This window comes from Triturus cristatus, chromosome 11, assembly GCF_964204655.1.
Source record: "Triturus cristatus chromosome 11, aTriCri1.1, whole genome shotgun sequence".
Lineage (NCBI taxonomy): Eukaryota > Metazoa > Chordata > Amphibia > Caudata > Salamandridae > Triturus > Triturus cristatus.
This window is the reverse complement of record NC_140594.1, coordinates 689,164,859-689,186,658: the sequence shown is the minus strand read 5'-3', so window position 1 is coordinate 689,186,658 and position 21,800 is coordinate 689,164,859. Positions and strand designations below refer to the sequence as shown.

Below are 21,800 nucleotides of genomic sequence, written 5' to 3'. Positions count from 1 at the left end.
GGTGTTGCTTGGGATGGCAGCCCGGGGCACCATTTCTCGGGGGCCCAGGCATACGAGTGACATGGCAGCTGGTTACCACTCGGGGGACCCGTCCTCGCGGTTTTCCTCCTCTTCCTCTCCTTCCCCCAGGGCTGCGGCGGCTATTTGTCAGGGAGGGGGCCCAGCGGTCCCGCTCCGCCGGTTCACCGGGCAGGCCTGGTCGCTCGCATAGTTCCCGGTCTGTTGGCAGCCGAAGCAGGTCACTGTTGGTCGGGGTCCAGGCCTGGCGATGGGGGTCCCCCTTCGGACCAGCGTCGGGGACGTGTGGTTGGCGGCTTGGCCTCGTGGCGGGCTTCTGGGCGGCCCGGTCGGGAAGTCTCGACTGCGGTGGGACCCCCTCCTCCGCCCCGCTGGCGAGGAGGTCCCGTGGTACTCCGTTGGTAGTCCCCCACGGGGTTCCGGGGGACCCGGGTGTTGACCCATCGGTCGGCTTCGGCGGCGAGCTTCCGGGGCTCGGTCAGCTTACTGTCCAGGAGGTGTTGCCTTAGTTCCACAAAGCAGTTGTTGGCGAGGTGCTCCCAGACAATGAGGTCGAACAGTTCGTTGTACGAGGTGACCTTGCTCCCTTTTATCCACCCTTCAAAGGCCCGGCTGAAGAAGTCCACGTATTCGACCCATGTGGTATCGGGGAGCTTCTTACAGTCCCGGAAGCGCTGCCGGTACATCTCGGCTGATAGTCCGTAGCGTGTGAGTAGGGCTTCTTTCATGTGGTCGCATGAGGTCATCACCGCGTCGGGGAGTTGCAGCAGGGTATCCCGGCCCTCGCTGAGGAACCTCCCCCATAGGCCGGCACCCCAATCCTTCCGGGGTACCTGATGGGAGGTCATGGCTACCTCGTAGGCTCGGAACCACTGCTGGATGTCGTCGTTTTTGTAGTATTCTTTGACGACATCCTTGGGGATATGAACCTTCGGCTCAGTTAGTGGCAGGGCGTCCCGGGCCCCGGGGGTGCCGGTCTCCCCCGTTTTGGATTTCAGTTCGAGTGCCTTGAGGCCCCTCTCGTGCTCGAGGGTTAGCCGTTTCTCTTCTAGTTCTCGCTGCCGTTTCTTTTCTTCGATTTCCTCCTGCAGCCGGAGTTGCTCCAAGGCTAGTTTCTTCTCTGCCAGCAGGAGTTCACCGTCCAGCCGGAGTCGGGCGAGGTCCATTTCGTGTGTCCGGGCCCTCTTCCGTTCTTGCATCTCCTCGTGGGACAGGCCGGCTTCCAGGGTGCTTCGTCCCCCATCTGTCGGGGTTATGGTCGGTGGCCGGTTTCCGCCCCGGGCCGCGGTTCCTTCGGCTCGGGGTGGAGTGGTCTCGGATTCTGCCCAGGTTTTCAGGGCTTTCTGCATTTCTTCCTTGGTGCCCAATCCTGTGGTTGGGATCCCTTTGTCCTTGCAGAATTGTTTCAGTTCTTTGTGGGTGTATTCTTCCAGCTTTTCCAGTTGGAAGGTTGCGGCGATGGTTGCTTCTTGGTCGTTCATGGTTCCCTTCTTTCCGTCTGGTTAGGTAGTGGTTGCGTTACTTGCTTGTACGATTGCGTCTGGCTCGGATCCCGTCGCTGGCCACCAAATGTTGGAGGGAGGACCACCGGGGAGTCGGGAGGACTGCTCCGGCCACCTTCCTTCCGCAAAGTTATAGCCGAGCGCCGCTGAGAAGCCTCCGAGGAGAGGTCCTTCTCCTGAGATCGTACTAGGCCCAGTGACACCACCACACAGGACTCTGTATCAGTTACTTATCTTGGTTCTTTATCAAAGGTAGCACATTCAATATTTACAGTGGGATCGAGTGATCCAAAAAGAGTCTCAATGTCTTTAGGGGAATAGGGTAGCGGGTCAGTCTCAGTACCAGCCAGGTACGGGGAGGCTCTGCGCCAGATCTTGCGTGCTGGCCTCAAAGTAGCTCGGACGTGGAGAGCCGTGACGGCGTCTGCAGGTCTCGGGTGGTAGTTCTGCTTGGGTCGAGCCGCGACACAGTCAGCAGGGCTCCGGTGGTAGGTCCGCTTCGGTCGAGCCGCGACGAGGTCAGCTGGGCTCTGATGGCAAGGTCAACAAGGTCGGGCCGCGACGGCGTCAGCAGGGCCCCAAAGGTTCGTGAAGGTCTTTAAGCACGGTGGAGCCGCGACGTCGTCAGCAGGGCTCAGGGGGTAGTTTCAGGATGAGTCTTTCTCCGTAGGGTCAGCCGCGATCCGGTCAGCAGGGCTCTCGACTCCGGGATACAACTGTTGTCTTGTTGCCGGGTTGCCCCAGATATAGGACTGGAGCCCTTTGATGTCCGGACCCTTGCGCCCGGGGGGGCGGAGAGGCCGGGTAGGGAGCGGCCAGATGCCCAGCAGGAGAGGCGCCAGGCCCCAGAGAGCTGTGGGGCGATCGCACCTAGGTGTGGAAGGACGGTTGGGGGTCCCATCGATACTGCCCTCCGCCGGGAGTGGGAAGGGTTCACGTGGTATCCCCCGGGCCAGGGGTTGGCGCCTCGATGTCGGGCCTCGTGGGACCGAGGCCGGGTGGAGCGGGGTCACGTAGGTGGTCACGTGGAGTGACGTATGATCCAAAATGGAGGAGCCCCGAGGTGCATGGGACCTCGTGCAGCTTAGCGAGGGGGAACAGGACCACGCCACGAGGCCGGCTCCAACAGGCGGAATGTCCGCCTGTCCCGTTTCTATTTTCAATTTGGTCCACTCCGGACGTCTCCCTCTGGAGCCGTCCTTTCTCTCTAGTCTTTATTTAGCGGGTCTCTGTAATCTCGCGTGTATTCTCTCCAGGTACCGGTCCTCACCTGTTCTAACGGTTCGCGTTCTTCTCCGACATCCATGTAAGTTTATCTCCATGTTTTTACCGTCGAGCTTCCTTTGTTGTTTTTTTGATTGTTTTCCGTTTGATTGATGGGTTTGCCCCATCATTCTATCAGTACACTTTATCGTTTTTTTAGCTTAAACACCACTGTGTTTCACCTCGTGAACAGTTGTTGGTAAGTGGCAAGCCACTTTTCCTCATATTTTATCACTTCGTTACTCAGCACCTTGTTTTCAACCCTTATCGTTGTTTTCCCTGCAGCAGTGCATCGGCTGGTATTTACGCTTTTTGCCCGTAATCTCACCCTCAATGAGGTCCTTTTTGGTACATTAGACGAGGTGAGCTCACCTCGCCACGTATACCTCCGTACTATTTACCCTTTCTACATTTCCAGTAGAATACAGATTATCACTCTTTTGATTAACACCACGGTGTATTACTTTTCTTGGTGGCGTGGTTCTTGCTGCCTCCATTTCAGCACAGTATATTGTTGTATTCACACACCCCACAAACAGTGTCTCCTTTCACTGCTTATGTAGCGTGGCTAATAGCTTGTTGATTCATCTATAATGGTTTTCATTGGGTAGTTTTAGTATGTGTTCGATTATCAGTAATGTCAATTATCATTGTGTTTTTGTCTCTAGATTGCCCCTGACGAAGGGACGTGCCGGTCCCGAAATGCATTGGGCTCATCTTTATTCTCTCATGTACTAAATTGAGTTAACCAAAAATGTATTTTGTTTGTTTACTGACATAAATGTATCAGTATCAGGATGCACTATAAGTGACGTGTTCTGTCCAAAAAAACGAACGATATGTATATGTGTTCAAATAATTTACATATATGAATGAATATATGGTTTTTGAATTCAATTGATTTGTTTGATTACTTTGTATATGATAAGGTGATTAATAATCAAGGGTCTCAGCTACCCCCAGCACTGTGCGCAGTGGCGACTACCGCATGGTTAGTTTCCTTTTCTTACAGACATTATGCCCGATTGACAGCGAGCATACCACTGCAGCACCTAAGTCACAAGTGATAAAGTCAATTTTCTATCTTGAACCAACAGGAGTGCGCTGCCCCCTCGTCAATTGCTCTGCTGTGCTGACATGCTGCCTTCTAGCCTGGGGAAGAAAAGCTGGATCTTCAACTACATTTTTAACAAAATGTATAGAATATGTTAACCAGGTATCAAACGGACATACAGGGTGCTCTGCAGTTATTCCATTGTGGTCCATGATGATTACTCTTAAATATTTGATGGTATCTTGTTCTTACTGTGTTTTTTTATTAACTGATGAATCGGATTCTCGTTTGTATTGTCTATATTGTAATACCATCTACTTGCTTTTTAAGACAGCGCAGGGCTGCCGTATTTTTGCATTAGGTCTCTAGAGCTACTCGCTCATTCTTCTTACGGCTAATGGTGACTGTAAGAAATGGTGGTCTCTAGTTGGCAGAGGTCCGTACCTTTGTCCAAATAGGGACCCTTGCTTCTAGTCAGGGTAAGGGGGATAAACACTTTAGATAATCCCTGATCACCCCCTGGTAGCTTGGCACAAGCAGACAGGCTTATTCCAAAGGCAATTTGTACCAACACTCACAGTAACACAGAAAAAACACCACAAATGGACACCACACCAGTTTAGAAAAATAAAATATCTTTATCCAAACTAAGCAAGACCAAAACGACAAAAATCCAACATGCAGATACTCAGGAAAATGTCTTTAAAATGGATATTGCAAAAATAAGCTTGTAGAAATCAAATAGCACCAGCTGGGGCTATTGTAACGTCAGGAGAGCACGAAATCCAAAGTACGGCGCCACACGCAAGGATCGCCGCAGAGTCGCAAAGACCCCCAAACAAACAGTGCCTTGACAACGATGTTTGTGACAATGCACGGTGTCAAAGATGGCCAATGTCGGCTCCGGTGATGATACGACGTCGGCAAGTTTCTCGAGTCACCCTCGTCGGTTATCGGTGCCGCGATAACAACATGCAGGCGCTGGCGAGGACGGAGTAGATGCGAGCACTGGCGTTGGGCACGGCTGATCACTGCCGGTGTAGGCGGGCGTCGTAGGGCGTCGGAGCTGCGGAGCAGGCTGGGCGATGTGTCGTTCACTACACGAGCAGCTCCCCGGGCCCCGTGCGATCGCGGCGTCACAGCAGTGGCGTCAATGGCGTTGGAAACAAAGTTTCTTCCTTCTCTTGGGTTTCTTCCAGCTCCCAACGGCAGACACAACCTCCAGAGGCCCAACACAGTTACAGGCACCTCCTGGCAGTTCATAACTCCCAGCAAGAAAGTTGTGGGTGAAATCTTTTTGTCCCTGAGACTTCAAAACAGGAGGCACGCTCTTCTTTAAGCCCCTGGATACTTTCCTCAAGCAGGGGACACAGCACACAGTAAGGTCCTTCTCCTTTCTTTGACAGAAACAGCAACTGCAGGCCAACCCTAGACATGTAGCAAGGGCAGTACTTCTCCTCGGTTTCTTCAGCTCTTTACCTCAGCAAAAGTTCCTCTTGATTCCATAAGTAGTCTAAAGATCAGGGGATTTAGGTCTGATACTTATACCCCAAAATGTCTTTGATCCCTTTGTGCAATGGGCTCTGAGCCCAGTCCAAACCAGTTCTGGGGGCACTCTGCAACTGCACAACAATATCCTTTGTCAGTGTGAGCCTTTACTCCAGACACACCATAGGGGGGCAGAGCCAACACTGTGGAAGGCAGGCACAGCCTTATTCAGGTACAGGTGCTACTCCTCCCACCACTCCAAATGCAGATCAGGCCTACTCAGCTCAGGGCTGGGTCATCCAGGAAGGGCCAGGCACACCTCAACCCCCTCCACTGAGGCTGTCTAAGGGAATGCACCTCTTCTGTCTCTGTTACACTGAAACCAGACAGTCAATCCACAAACAGGCAGAGGCACACAGAAAGGCTGAACAAGAAAATAGCCACTTTCTAAAAGTGCTATTTTCAAACACATAATTTAAAAACCATCCTTACTAAAAGATGTGTTATTACATTCTGAGTTCAGGGATACCAGACTCCAATTTTACATCTCATCCCTATGGGAAGATATGCTTGTAAAATGTTACAAAGCATTCCCCATTCTGTCCTATGGGCAAGCTTGCCTTTCAATAGTAAAAAACAAAATTGACAGTATTTCACTATCAGGACATGCTACACACACCAGTGCATGTCCTACCTTTCACATACACTGCACCCTGCCCAGGGGGGTACCTTGGCCCTACCATAGGGGTGTCCTACGTGCAAGGAAAGGGAAGAGTAGGGCCTGGCAAGTGGCTGCACTTGCCAGGTCCACATGGCAGTTAACAAAACCACGCAGAGGCACTGTGGTGGCAGGCCTAAGACTTCTTTTCAGGGCTACTCATATGGGTGGCACAATCAGTGCTGCAAGACCACTAGTAGAATTTGAGTTACCAGCCCTGGCACACTCAGTGCACTTTACTAGGGACCTACTGGTAAAACAAATATGCCAATCAGGGAGAACCAATCGCAATATCAAATTACACAGGGAGCACTTGCACTTTGACACTGATTAGCAGTGGCTAAGTGCCCAAAGCATCTAAGCTAGCAAAAACAAAATCTAGCACAGCATCAAAAACACAGGAGGTAGGGACAAAAAGTCAGGGAAAACCATGCGAAGGATGCCAGGTCTAATAGTGACGGACTGCCTTATATAGGTAAAGTGTCTGTTTCAGTTTTTCTCTCTTTTTTGTTTTTTACGGATGAATTCCAACACGTTTTCACACATATGGAGATAACTCACTGACCCCCTTGACCTTCATATGTTACATTTTACAGTGCTAACATGGCACTGATGTAACATGATACACTTTGAATTTTGACCCTGAAGACGTATTTAAGCGCTGGAAAGATGGTGCCTTTGGTTCACGCCACAGAATACTCTCCGTGTTCTGCGCGGTTTTGAAGTTTGTGAGTATAACTCTATTTGCCTCGTGTGAAGTATTTTAAACTCTGGTCTAGTTACTTTAATATGGTTTTGTACGTTTTTGTAGCCTTTGAGTATTATATGATTTACCACGTGCGTACTATGTTAAATTCGGTACCTGTCAATGGACACAACTTTTTTAAATACGGATTTTGGTGTTTACTAGATATCTATGTGGACAAAGATCTTGAATCATAGCAGTTGCATACTAGGTTTGTGGATGGGCCCAATGCATTGCAGATGGGTAAATGGGCTTTTAGCAGCAACTTAGTCATTATGCCGTGATGTGCTTGATGGGTCATTAGATAATGGCAGCGCGCTACTATCTGATTTACGGTTACCTTATATACATACATACTTTAGATTACCACCAATTTAGAATTGGGGTGACTTTTCATATTAAACGCAGATGTGCTTACATAGAGGCCTTGGATATGTTGGTCTCAACATTATTGAACTTGGCATTTTCACACACAGATTGGATTATTTGTTTTATTATTATCAGAGTGAATTGCCTGTGGGTGGTGTATGCTAATAGTATTCTACTTTTTTCAATCTTGACCTTATTACAGGATACTATGTGCTGCTGCCTTTATACTTTGGATCACTGTTATAGCTGGAGCAAGCCGTGGGACACTCACAACTGATTACAGGTTATTAGCATGCTTTTGGTTTTGGTTAATTTAAGTAAAGTTTACACTAGTCCTTTCTGGAATTACTAATGGACATTTCCATCCGGACCACAGGTTGTTACTTTCGGTGTTTTTACCTGGGAGAACCACTGATACAATCATTGTCTAAATACCATTACTGTCATATGTGACTATTGTTTGCTTAATCTTGATCACAAGTCATTTGTGATGTTTTAGCACGGATCCTGAATGGTGAGGGTTTTTATCAAACTGTGCGGACTGACTTTTCCTTTTGTTCCCTTTTGCCAATTCACTACTAGATGTTTTCGGCTTTCATGATTATACTTTTGCTCTGTTTGCTTTGAGTGGCACTCTTTTCCTTTTGTACACTGTTCACCTTCTAGGTATTTTTGATATGATTGGTGAAGGTCTCTTTTTGGTGGTCTAACTAGACCAATCAATTGTGATACACTTGGTGTTTCTATCCAGTGCAATACACTGGATGGTGACGGTTCTGTCTCTATCACTGCTCTTTTTGCTTTTGTGATGCTATGTAGTCATAATTACAGTTACTGAAGAAGTCGAGGTATATATTACCTTACAACGAAACATGTGTTGCCTTACTGAAGATATCAACATCTGTCTCATGTGGATAATTGTCTGTATAAAAGAACATTGATCCTGAACTGGCAGTTTGAATTAAAAATGGACTGAGACTGTATTTTGGAACAAACTCGATATCTCAATACTCATTGAGTGCTCGGAAAGGGATTTATTTTTGCACCTTCATTTTGAACCCTGGACCCCAGAGTGCCTCACTTGGCTTCCTGATCTGAACCTCAGGGACATAAAAGGCTTCTCAACCAGCTCTTTGACCCAGCTGCAGAGCGCTCCTGACCCCCAAATGGTGCCTCTCAGGTCCAGGACCCTTAGTGTGACCCACAAGACTTTTGACCTCTTCGCGACCGCGAACGGACCTGTTTTCACCGAAACCGCGCTGCTGACACCAAAACCCAGCGCGAGCCACCGGCAGTCTGTCTTTTCACACAGCAGCATCGAAAACACTTGGGGGACCGCCAACATAAAGGCCTGCTCTTTGCACCATGCTGACATTTCGCTCGTGGTGCTCTCTTTGCTCTCCTTGCTCCCCATGACCCTTTCCAACACAAACAGGACTTATGGCACAAAACTTGAAAAGGTAAATCTTCAGTATAAATGTAAATGTAAATTGATACTTGTATAGCGCACTACTCACCCGCAAGGGTCTCAAGGCACTTGTACGAATACCGCTGTGGAACCCATCCTGGCTTTCCCTGTGAGGTGTCCACTCCTGGGCACCCCCAAGGTGGAGGCCAGGCATCCTTAGCGTTGTGGGGGCCATTGTGGAGATTAAGCAAGCTATTGCCCAGAGTTGCAGAGTGGGACTCCATGATTGGAATAGGCACCGAGGCGAGAATTATCAGGTCCGTGGAATTTTGAGCCCAAGACCCGCCGAGGCGGGGAATTGAACCCTGGTCCCGGGCCAGACCTCTGCATCAGGGTCTGCCGCTCTAACCATTGAGCCACACTTCTCCAGTGAGACTAATCTGGGACTGTATCCGTCCCGTGCTTCATCGCGGTCGGCCTGAACTTTTGAATTTGCACCAGTCCAGGGCGACCAGATAGCCGCGGATGGTGTTCTCTGCTTCTAAGTAATATTTTCAATTTTATTATTTATATATTCATAACTCTGGTTTACTGACTGTATTTTCATCATTTTGGTCTTGTTTTATTTATTAAGTTAAGCCCAATCTTATTGTGTGGTATTTTCACTGATTTTCTGTTTGAAGTGTTGCACAAATACTTTACACATTGCCTGTAGGTTAAGACTGACTGCTCTGTGCCAAGCTACCAGAGGGTTGAGCACAGGTTAATTTGAGCTGTGCTTGTGCCTTAACCTGACAAGGATTGTGGTTGCTGCTTGAACAGGGCTTACACCCCAGTCAACCAGTGACCCATTTTCTAACTTTGAGCTTTATCTTTGGAATATAGACTTCATGGGGCTTGATTACATAAACTGAAGCATGGTTCCAGTTTGGGCTAGTAAGCTCTCTCATTGGAAGTGATCAGTGCAAACCAGATACATGTGCCTGAATTATGTTCTCACTTCTGGACATGGTCTAACTTTGAGTAAGGGTGGAAGCAGTCAGCTGACCTGCAAACAAGGAGCATGAATTTGGACTGTTGTTGTTTGTTTATTTGAACGTGGAACGTGGTTTGCTTTCCCAGTATTGGCAGCGACCCCTCCCCCAACCTCACTGGGTTTTGTTTTCTTCCTTGCTACCTTCAATGCAACACCCAAAGTGAATCACCCGGTTGCACAATGACTTTGCGCCAATTTCTAATTGGACCATGGTTAGTGTGTCCCTCAACGGCCCTTTTTGCCTTCAGGAGGGCTTCTGAACTAGCGCACATTTGCCTGTACAAATATGGGGGCATATTATCAAGAAACGGCGTTACAATTATCGCCGCTTTAGTGGCAGAAAACTGCGATAATGTGCTTGATAATATGCGTTATAGAATTCCAATAGAAGCCCATGTTCTGGTGTCAACATGGGCTTCTATTGGAATTCTCTACGGCATATTATCAAGCCCATTATCGCCGCTTTAGCGGCACTTTTCTGCCGCTAAAGCGGCGATAATTTTAACGCCGTGCTTGATAATATGCCCCATGGTTCCTCATTTTCCTGGAGCGATGACCCAGTGCAGATGAGGAAAACCTCCTTCACACTGCACAGGCGTGACATGTGTCAGCCCAATGTATATTGCAGGATGGGTTGTTTAGTCACCCCCAGCCCCTTCTAAAAATTACGAAAGTCCCTGAAACCTGAATAGAGAGTGGCAGTGGTTGCTGCACTTGCTGAGCACCTGTTTAATCCAGCCCTTCATCTCACTTGAATTTCTTTCGATCCTCCATTGGCATTACCTCCCTTGCCATCTGCAGTGCTCTGAAGCTTCCAGCTCATAAGCAAGGAGGCATTGCCCAAATATCCACTGGGAAACTGGGTATAAGCTGGCTAGAAATATGTATCATATCGACTATTCATTTGTAATAACTTTATTATTAGAGACATTCAATAACAATAATAATTCATTATAGATTCAACTTCGAGGCCCACAGAGGGTCTCGAAGGGAAGAAACAGACATCGTCTCTCATCGCGTTTGATCTGCAACTTGCCTATTTGCACTCCTTTGTCTTTGATTTTTTTTGTCAGGAGGCCTTGTCAAAATTACAGAGTCCATGTACTTTGTCCTGAAAAGGCCATGGAAATTCAGAATAGCCAAAATGGGTCAACAGCCCATAAAGAGGAGTTTAAAGTTTAAATGGATTATGAATGACAAGTCGACATTTGAAAGAATACCATGTTAAAGATTAAACAGACCCAGTTTGTTACTACCTCATGGTGTAAATGAAGCCATTGGAACAATAAGTGTGACCAGAGCTCAATTTATAAGGACTGATGCTTGGTTGTAATTGCTCTAATGATAATTTTACAACAAATGAAACAAATATTTGATATGAAAAAATATGTACTATATTACCATGAGTAACATTGGTGGAAGTCTAACCATTCTTAAAGGTTTTGAATGGTAATATAGATAATACACTAATTACATCAACAACAGGTTTACATTGTTGTAAATTATAAGAAACAATGAGAAATTATGTGAGGGGAACTTTATTTTGAGACTCAAGGGGCCATCTTGCAGGCTAAGCGCTTTACATTTGAACTTAAACAGACATAAAACATGATGTGATGTATTGATGGGCTTTTTCTATTATTAATTTAAGAAGAAATGGGCATGGGCATAGGCTCCACTGTAAACTACTGTTTAATTCATATTTCATAATCTTACATTCTGGAGTAGTATAAATAGCTATCTTTCCTGTGACAAGTTCATCTTTATCACAGCACAAAAAATCCAAAGCCTCCTTAACAAATCATATAATACTTGTTAAGAAACGAGGTTTGAAAGGGAAACAGCTAGGTTTTTATGTAATGAATTGAATAGGCACTGCAGTGCATTTTCTATCATTTTTAAGTAGCTTAGACTAAAACTATTGACCTCTAATGGTGTCTGCCAACACAAAGCAAAAATAACAATCCCTACTTCCCCTTCTTAGTACTTCTTTTCTTACCTAAGTAGAAAAAGTGTTGTCATCTACTTCTTCCAATCAGCCCATACCTTAATGCCAGTTTTTCTAAAGGGCTTTCTTAATGCAGTGATGGGTGGCCCACCATTAACAGGAACAACATTGCAGGGAAAAACAATTTATTTTTTTATTCTGAATGAGGCTAGTACACCAGCCAATGGATTCTCATTCTGCGTCACAGGCAACTAGACTAAAAGAAACCACAGAATGAAGGGACACTCCAAGACAGAGACCATCATGATAAAACAACTAGTTACATAGTGTAAATGTATTTACTAAAGTAAGAATAAAGAAGACCTCAACTCTCGGGACTCAAAGGAAGGTTACTTTAATAGAATCCATGGGTGATAAAAACGAAGTGTACCTTGCCTTTCCTTGCTCAACCGTTTTGTAAATTATTCCCTGAACTATGATGTCCCTTTCTTGCCTGGGGAGGAGATGAGCACAGTGCCATGAAGGTTTGTTGCGTAAGAGAAGGCCTTTGTAATGCAAAAAGAAAATGACAGTATTAAAGAGTCAAGGTAAGCATGGTTCATGAGGAGTCAGAGGGTGGAGCGTAGACTGGCTTAGTGGTGTACTATTACCAAAGAGTCAATCTCGTATCAATCCTTAAGCTCAGATAACATCACAAAAGCTTTTGGGATGTGTTGGGAAAGTTCCTTTTGCCTCGTCTTTCATGGTGGGTCTGAGTTGGATTCAAATCCATATCAAGATCATTAAAAGGAGGCATAGAGAAGATGGGGGAGTGCTTTTTGTATTCCTTCTTGGAGTTCATGAAGTTGATGTATCCAATAGAAGAGCAACCCCAACAACATCCTCTTCTGCAGTAGGCTCAAACTCCTGCTCTGTTCCTACTTCTGGAAGATCAAGTTTTTGAGGCTGTGGATCCTGTTGACTTTAATGTGAAGATTCAGTTTGATGCTGGGATAAATCAGTTTGAGACTGAATGCTCTTTATGCTGCACTCACTGCAGTGATGAGAGACATGGTCTTTGGTTTTGGCTGTGATGTCAGTAATACAGGGGTGATGCTCCTCCCAGTCTTTTCCTGTCCAGAGGAGGCAGCAGCAAGTATGTTGCATTTGAGGAAAAATAAAGAGGACTTGACGGTAATGCCCTATCCTATCTGGAGCACCTACCTCTTCCCAACCGGCCAAAAAATCTTCTAGCATTGTATGGAAAAGATTGTGAAGTTATATATCATTTACCCAAAATTTGTCTAGGTCCACACAAGGGACTGCTTTTACCTACCACCTTTAACTCAACAATGTCAGAAAAAGTACTTTAAAAATGCCACAACCAAAAACAGCCAAAAAACACCCCTCCAAAACACTTTCAAAATTGCAGGAGAAAAGTAAAACACAATATCAACCATGTCACACATACACAAACTCACAAATCATGGTGGGTAAGCACAAGTCTATGAGAAAAGCTGTGAACAAAGGAACATGTCTGGCTACATGGGCCTGGATTCCAGGAGCCGCCCTGTTACTAGCCAACAACAGGCATAATCAGACAATGATACTAACCCACAATTTGCATTTACTAGAAGGCCACCCACAAGCCCATAAACGTATTAAAAGACCTGTAGGACAGTACTAGTGAGACTATGAAAATACATAAAAAAATACCCCAAGGCCTAAAAATTCTATGATTTCCCAGTTGCTCCTGTTAAAAGAATTGAAGCTAGCATTCGGAATTGTTATTTTGCATTAAAGAAATTATTTGAACGGTCCCCTAGTGATTGTACCAACCATGCTGTTTTTTGGCTTCTTGCATTACAAGTTTTGACCAAACATGATTTTTGTTAAGCAAAATGGTGTAATCTCTGTAATTATACATTAATGTGGTTATACAAAATAAGCAGAACGGTGGCATGATTACATTTTGCCTGGGCTAAGTTAAAAGACTACAGGGTCAAAGGACTCCCACCAGTTTTGTAATTTAGGAAATACAGGGCGGAGTATGCAATGTGCAAATACCCCACTTCTCATATCCATTATGTCACTTCTCAATTTACCTCACAATTCATTTGCTACCTCACCTGTCTCTTCCTACCTCTGGTCCCTCTACCTCCCCTCCCTAATACCGTTTTTCTCTACCTTTGTCTTTTTCTCTATCATTAACTACTTCCTCTCTCGTCTCTGTCATTACCGCCTTCTCCATTTCAAATTACACTCTCTACCTCTCCTTGCACCTCTCTTTATACATGCATCTACTGCAGCCATGTCTCTTGCTCTCTGTTTCTCAACTTCACGTCTCTGTTACTCTTCTTTTATCTCTATATCTTATCTCTCTGTCATGAATCAAGAAAGTATTTCGAAGGACTTAGATGTGCTTCCTAAACCTGTGCACTAGTACAAGACAAGTAATCTTGGATCTATATACGTGGGTAAGAGAAGAGGCAGGTAGGGGACAGGCAATACCGGTAATTGAATAGTCTTCATTGTTACATGATGTCTCTTCCCAACATGAGAGGTGATAGAGAATTTTATTAAAATGTAAAATTAATATAGTTAAAAAAGTGTATACAGTCTTAATGTGGAAAATATTTTTAACTGACACAACATTAAAATATGCAAAATTTGCAGTAGCCAGTTATATCTATTGGTGCAAGTTCTTAAAATGTTAAAGCGAGCTTCATTATTTTAGCAGCAAAATTAAAGGTGCACAAAATACTTGATGGTATACCTTACCCTGACATATTCTTTTGTAAACCTCACACCACATTGCATTAAAGAATGTAATCCATTGACAATAATGTTTTCAAAATGCTTCACTAGAAACATTATCATTGAATAGAGTGACTTCATATTATTTCACACATTAAATAAAATGCATGAATAGAAAATGTTAATAGTTTAACTGAATTACTTTCCAATTTATAATGAAGAAAATGTGGTTCTAAATTATACCCATTGCAGCAATTTCTCCAATTTCACATACGTCTAATGTTTAGCCTAACATTTATTTTATTAGAAAATTTGAATTTGCTCATATCCATGGGAAAGGAGGTTTAAGAATTGAAAAGACCTCATATGTAGTCTTAGTTTAAAGATATTTGTTTCATAATTCAGGAAATTCTTTGTAAGCTTAGAGAGAAGAAACGTGGGAAAGGATGAGATGAGACTCAGGAAGACTCCAAATCCCACTGGCCAAATGGGAGGGGATGATACAGAATGATTTGCAACATTACTTTCAGGTGTTTATAATAATGTGTGTTCCTAGAGTAGGTTTACGCCTTCTGCGCTCTTCTTCCCTGATTATTTCTAGACCCTTGTCTGTACTGAATCTGAATGCGAATGGCTTTATGCTGAAGGCTGATTTGCAACTCTATCTGACTTGTTTTGTTGATTGCAGTCGCTAATACAGGATTTATTTGGATTTTTGTGAACTTCTCTTCATGGGAAGTTTAGCTGATATTGATTGATCGAATTTAAGATTCATGGTCACTCTCACTCTTGACTTTGAACTTGAACTCTTAATGGGTTGTTGTTGACACAGATTTTTGCCCCATTCTATAGAATAGTGATTATTTCCTTTATGAACCGCACAGTATTGTTTACTTGATGACTTGCTCTAACCAATGTCTTTTATCAAGTCTGTAATTTGACTGATGTCTTTTGAACTAACCAAGTAAAAGGAGAAAGAAAAATGTTGCTAAAACTTTTTGATGAAAATAAAACCCTTAAAAGTAATCAAAACTCTCATTATTGACTGAACTTAGAAATAGTATAGTAATTAATGATTTAAATTCATTTGTGATGTATATCTCCTGATCACCTCATAAACAGCGGCAAAGGTCTGTGGCAGGGGAGTGGTCCCACACAGACAGCGGGGATCAACCCTGGTTTGGTGTGTGATAAAGATTTTAAACCGTTTTATTTAAATTGATTCCCGCTCCAGCAGAAGCTAGTTGCAGAGTGATGCTTTACATCTTGAGAAGAGAAGCTGTAAATAATTTCCCAAGTTACAGTAATGTCTGAGTCCCGAAGCCCAATGCCCAGAACTTGAAGATTGACAAGGTGTGATTTTTTGAAGGCAGTTGCTGTTGAAGGTGTGAGTATTATGAGGGTGATGCATAGTGATTTGTGATTACTGTTGTGTAATTGGAAGGGAATTTGAAGTATGAGAAGTAGATGTTTTTGATGAGTTTATTGTTTATTGTTAAGAAGTTGAAGAGTTATCAGGTTTGGCTTAGTCTAAGATCCTGTGATAAATAAACGCATATTGAGATAGCTGTAGAAGACACTTGATAGAGATTTAAAGGTGTATAATACACTTTATGGTTTTCTTGTTTACAGCAGGTTTGTGGTGTCGATCGTTAAGTACGTCGACTACACAGATTGAGATAGGGACATTGATAAACTGTTTTGAGTGCACTAATATTGATTGCTGTTGGCAGAACCTGATTGTGCAAAGGGGGAAGTTACATTGATTAGGGTGATTTCCCACTAGTCATGTTTTTACTTGCAAATGTAAAAATCTTTTTGTGTGAAAAGTGAGAAGGTGTAAAAAAAACCTTAATATTCTGATTAATGAATTGTCTTTGATTTCCTCAGTGGTGCAGACAAAGATTGTTTATTTTCATTTTATCTAAACTTTTAGAATTGTGTGTACAAGGAAAATTGTTAAGGGCTGCTGCAAGGAGTGAGATCAGACGTCATAGTGTGCCGCACTGGGATAGGTTGGTTAGTGTACTGTTGTGCTGTGATTGGTTGATGACAGCATAGAGTGTTGCGCTATGATAGGTCAGTTGTCTTGTGTATTTTACATTGAGATTGGTTCAAAGGTCTTCAAGAATACAAACTGTGATAAGATTGGAGAGGAATATATGACATTTACAGAACAGAATCAAAACATTGAATTGAACTGCATTGTCTGAACTCATTATTGTTGAAATATTGCAGAAATCATGAAATGCCTTAAAGATCTTAAGAGTTTTGTGAGAGATGTTTTTAAATTTCTGATACAGGAAGGTGAAAAGTCACCTCTTGAGGGTACACCTGCACATTACATGGCAACTGAATTGGGATTACATGCATGGTTATGGATTCACCAATGGTGAAAGATTACTGAGAAAGAGGGTTCATTTGTTTTTCCTAAATATGGAACCTTTCTGCTTAGAAATATTGAAAAATAAAAGTAGAAGCTGCATGAAATGAAGCCACCACCTAGACCCATACAATACAAAGGGGCCGATTATGATGGCGGAAGGCCCCCCACCACCATCCGTGCAGTGCCGAACCCTCCGCATCTGATGTCAATTCTCCGCCTGCCAAATTAGGATGGCGGGGGAATCGGACTGCAACCGTGGTGGGTGCAAAGACTGCCCACACCGGATCTGCCACAGGCAATCATTACAATTGCCTGGCGGAGCTGTCTTCATCAGTAAAATGGCAACGGTGCCTAGCAGGTGGAATCGCCATGGAAAGGCTAGTGGGGATTAGGTTTTGGGGCCCGATGCGGCCCCCCCTTGTGTTGTGGGGAGGTGTTGTTGCACTGGGGGGTACGCATTTCCCTGCACTGCATGGCAGGCCCCACATGGTGCCTGCTGCACAGTGCAGGCAAATGCAAAACATGCATTTTTTATGATAGTGGCAGGAGCTGCAGCCAGCAGCACCTGCCACAATGGTAAACATGCACTATGCGACCGCCACTGTGGTGGTCGCATCGTGATTGCAAGTGCGGGACTGCCGCCTTTCAGGCAGGCGGTCCCAATCACCCCCTCGATCAGCCCCAAAGATCTAAATATATTGGGGAAAGTAGCGTGAGATAAAGAGAGAAATACCACAATAAGACTAAAAGGATAATGTGTAATTATGCAGGTGCTCGATGGGATGAAGCACAGCAGAGATGGAACTAGGCTATATTCAGCCATTACCACTGAGACATCTGAGAAATAGAAAAAGACTAAAAAACAACATAAATACAAAGAAAAAGACAAAAAGATGGATGAGACAGTCATTCAGGAGATAATATCTTGGAAGAAATGTCGCGTGACCCCTAACTTATGCAAAATCCCCCACTACCACTGAAAGTAATGTAACTGCAATTACCACAGAGGATACAGCCCCTGTTGAACCAAGTATAACACATTTTGGGAGACCATTGCATATGTTTCAGATTGCCCCACCACCTGTGTTCAGGCACCAACATTTTTTACACCTGGTGTTTCTACTCCAATTATGAATGTTCCAGTAGAGTTACCACAAATTGCAACTGTACAGACAGTGCTATGTCACAAGCGACTGCCCCAACAAACATTGTCCCGACCCCAGAAGCTCAAGGAACTGTAGAAGGGTTAGCTGCAACAGGGTGTATCCCAACATCCCAAAATTCACTGATCGTTGCCTGGAAACCATCCCAAACCAGTCAGTCATTAGCGATGAGGGAAGGATTGTGTTTAAAACACCAATAATACAGGGAGAACCACATTTATTTGAGGACGGTATTGTTCCACCATGGCTTGAAGAAGCAGTGTCGCGTAGTTCCTATATTACAGGACCTGCGTGTTCGGATAACATAAACTGTGGGTTTGGTGGCAGCTGATTCTGAGCACCCCCACCGAGAAATGTTAGCCTGTTTGCATTAGCTATCTCACAGTGCCACTAGTGTCGCCTCTTATCGGGGAGAGAATAGTTTCTGGCAACCTGAGAACATGACAACCCTGATCCCTCAGGATAGTGGAAACAATATACCAGTTTTTGCTTAGTCACTCATGCTCACTTAGTTTGTCTCAGAGGTACACAGAATAAACAGTCTGGGCGTTTCAATAAGTATTTATTGAACAGTTGTTATTCTGGTGTAGAATATATGAGCTGCAACAACCATTAGACAGTAGCAGAGATATATGATTAGCAGTACAGTGAATATAAAACAATAGTACAGCTCTACCATCTTGCAATAAGCATGAATAAATAAATGAATATAAAATGCAGGAAAAAAAGTGTGTGTACTCCTACGATGCCTATCTAAGTGTACCTAAGTGTGCCTAGCATGTGAGTAGGTCTGAAGCCGAGAATCCCTCTAGGATTTAGTCGAACCCCATTACCTGAAGTGCAAGAATGTAGGAGCCCTTCTTGGTCTCGATTTGGACACCCCACGAGGGATGTTTAGACCACTGTCACCTGGAGCGTCTGCATGCAGGAGCCTCAGCGTTTCTGGTCAGTGTGGTGGCCTGGAAGTCTCGGTTCCCTATACCAACCCTAGCATGATGTGCTGTATTTATACAAAAAGTATCTAGGGTTTCCTTGTCCCTTGTCTCCTGAATTAGCCATTGTGGGATTTGAGGATGAAGTATGGGATGAACCTTGTATGTAGATATGGTGGGGTAGGTGGTGTAGCCCCTGCCTGGTTTCCAAGAACCTTTTGAATATTAATTCATACTGTGTGAGTCTATTGATGAAGATATATGACTCTATTGTTTAGGAGAAACCCTCTTTCTGTACCCAGGACTGGAACTAGGTAAAGGTTCAATCCTAAAGGCTTGTTACCTGGGCCTATATTAGGGTACCTATATGAAACATAACAGCAGCAGCTATTAGAAAGACAGAAATTGCAGAATAATAAGTTATCCCAGAGCCCAACAAAGAGGAACCATTGAATGTTTCAAAATTAAAGTTTGAACTTAATGAAATTATATGGGGATGTTGAATATTTGAAAAAGTATTAGGAGAAAGAATTAATCTACATGAGTAAGGAAATCACAAGACTTGCAGCAATCACACATGATAAATTGACTGAGCTGGCTCAAAAATATGATGTTGACCTTTCAAAAGTTTTCTCTGCAGAGAAGTTACAGGGCTCAATTAGATGAAGGATCAATTGAGACAATGCGTTCTTCAGGAATGCGTTTGCACATAACTGAGTTGGTAAAGTGTATCCATAAGTGGAGTGATTTTCAAAGGTTAGAGATTAAATGGTCCAAGAAGCATGAAAAGAAAAATAAACAAACAGACTTAGATGGTGAAAATAAAAAGTCATTGACAGATTCACAAGAGTTAGAAGGAGCTTGTGCTTATCCATTGAGCGAGATAGTGGGTGGAGTGTATGTCCATGTCCCTTGGAGCAGAGGTGATATTGCAGAATTTATGAATTTTTCCAAATGTGAGGGACTACCTGTGCAGTAGTACACACTAGTTGACAGATTTGTCAAAATTTCGAAAGTGTTGTGGATTCATTTGAATACGTTCTTTGATATTGCAGTGCCAAATGATTTGTGGGCTTAATGCAAAGTTGTTGTACAACAGACGCGTGAAGAGCCAACAAGAGATGAACACACTAATGCACCATCTCCTTTAGAATTATGAAGCAGTGATTACTTTCTTGACAGGCAAGATGCTTCCAAAAGATCTTGATTGAGTAAAGATTAAGGGAATTTCCCAGGAATTGAAAAAATCAGTACATGATTTTTATGAGCGGTTGCTTTAGCTGTTTCAGCAGCACAGCAGAAGAAAATATCCCGATGCTACTGATAAGGGATTCTTTGTATCTTAGTTTGTTAGTGGGTTGAGACCAAAAATCAGTGCATACATACAACAAAGTGTGATCTGTTGGCAGAATAGCTCGCTTAATGAAATCCTAATATATGTGAACTATTGTGGTGATGAACAAGAAATACAGCAGAAAATGCTTAAGGAGAAATTCATGTTGGCTTAGAAAGGTTTGTTCAAAGACGATTTCAGACCCAGTCTTTTGCAGGAAATTAAGGTGGTATACAAGGCATTGGTGTACAAGAAGGAGTGCAAGGTGCTCAAGGAGGTTTAGGCATTTCACAGGGAAGAGGCAGAGGTGTTCCGATTGATCTGAATTCTGGTATGGAAGGTGCAATTTTAAAAAAGATGACTCATTGTCTTTATTGCAACCAGATTAGGTATTGGAAGAGTGAGTGTAAGTTTAATCCTGAACGAATAGATGGATATATGCAAATGCAAGGAGGAAATCAGGTACAGATGCAAAACATGCCAGTTCATCAGATGCAAATGCCACTGCAAAAGCAGGTCCCAATGATGCAAGTTTCACAAGCCCATATGGTCTCACAAAACATGGGAAACCCTAAATTTAATTTGAACCAGTTGCTCAAAGCAAACCTAAACCCCTTCAAGAACCAAAATCAGAACCCATTTCAACTATTTCCTGTGTTTGATAATGACAGTTTTGGCTCCGACAATTCCCAATGACAGTGCCTGAGGAAGGAAAAATATTGCGTGCTTGAAGCAGCCTTAGAGGTAGACCATTGTGGTCCATTCGTAGAAGGTGAGGTGAATGAATGGCCCCCGTGTCATTTCTGATTAACTCTGGTGCTACCCGATCCACTGTTATAACAGCCGATGTCCCAGACCTACCCCACTCAGCAAAGAAGATCCAATTTGTAGGAGTTTCAAATAAACAGTTGTCAAGCCCAGCTTCGGAGAAAGTTCCTATAAAATTAGGTTCATTTGAAGAAACTCATCAATTTGTCACCTGTGACACAAGTCCAGTGAATTTGCTAGGCAAAGATTTGTTGTGCAATTTAAATTGCACTATTCACTGTACACCAGATGGAGTTGAATTTCCGACCAGTGATGAGGATGTTGAGTTTAAGAGGACTCTGCAAAATTCAGTGTAGGGTTGTTTCCAGTGAGAACCATTAAATAATTTCCTCCTGGTTTGAAAGAAACAGTGAGCCCAGAAGTATGGGATTTCACAGAAAAAGATATCGGACTATTCAAAGGTGTAGATCCAGTGCGACTTACCCTAAGCCAAATTCAGTTTATCTAAGAACACCTCCAAACAATTTGACACCAGAGACAGCTGCAGGAATAACACCTGTAAGGAAGATATGCTGAGAACAGGGATTTTAAGCCAATTACAGAAGCACCACTATGCTTTTCCAGATTCCATGTACTGCAGAATGGTTTACTGTAATTGATCTCTGCCAGGCCTTTTTCTCAGTGTCATTACATGTGGTTAGTCAGCATTTAGTTTCTTTTGTTTTCTAGCGGAGAGTTTTGGAATGGTGTCGAGTTCCACAAGGGTATACCGAGAGTCCTTTAATCTTCAACCCAATCTTGAAATAGAACTAGAGTCATTGCAGATGCCCCACAGGTAAGTACTAGTGGGAAATATTGATTACCTACTTGTTGCATCAAAGGCACGAAAAGCCTTTAAGCAGGATACTATTGCACTCTTAAATCATCTGGCTG

General features: G+C 43.8%; 1 long non-coding RNA gene across 1 annotated transcript; it reads left to right on the top strand.

The window, feature by feature from the left end:
* Positions 1–2,943: 2,943 nt before the first annotated feature.
* LOC146785326 (uncharacterized) lies at positions 2,944–3,512 on the top strand. Its single transcript, XR_014970662.1, has 3 exons — positions 2,944–2,982; positions 3,069–3,145; positions 3,452–3,512. It is a non-coding gene; the product is annotated as an uncharacterized LOC146785326 (long non-coding RNA).
* The last annotated feature ends 18,288 nt before the right edge of the window (positions 3,513–21,800 follow it).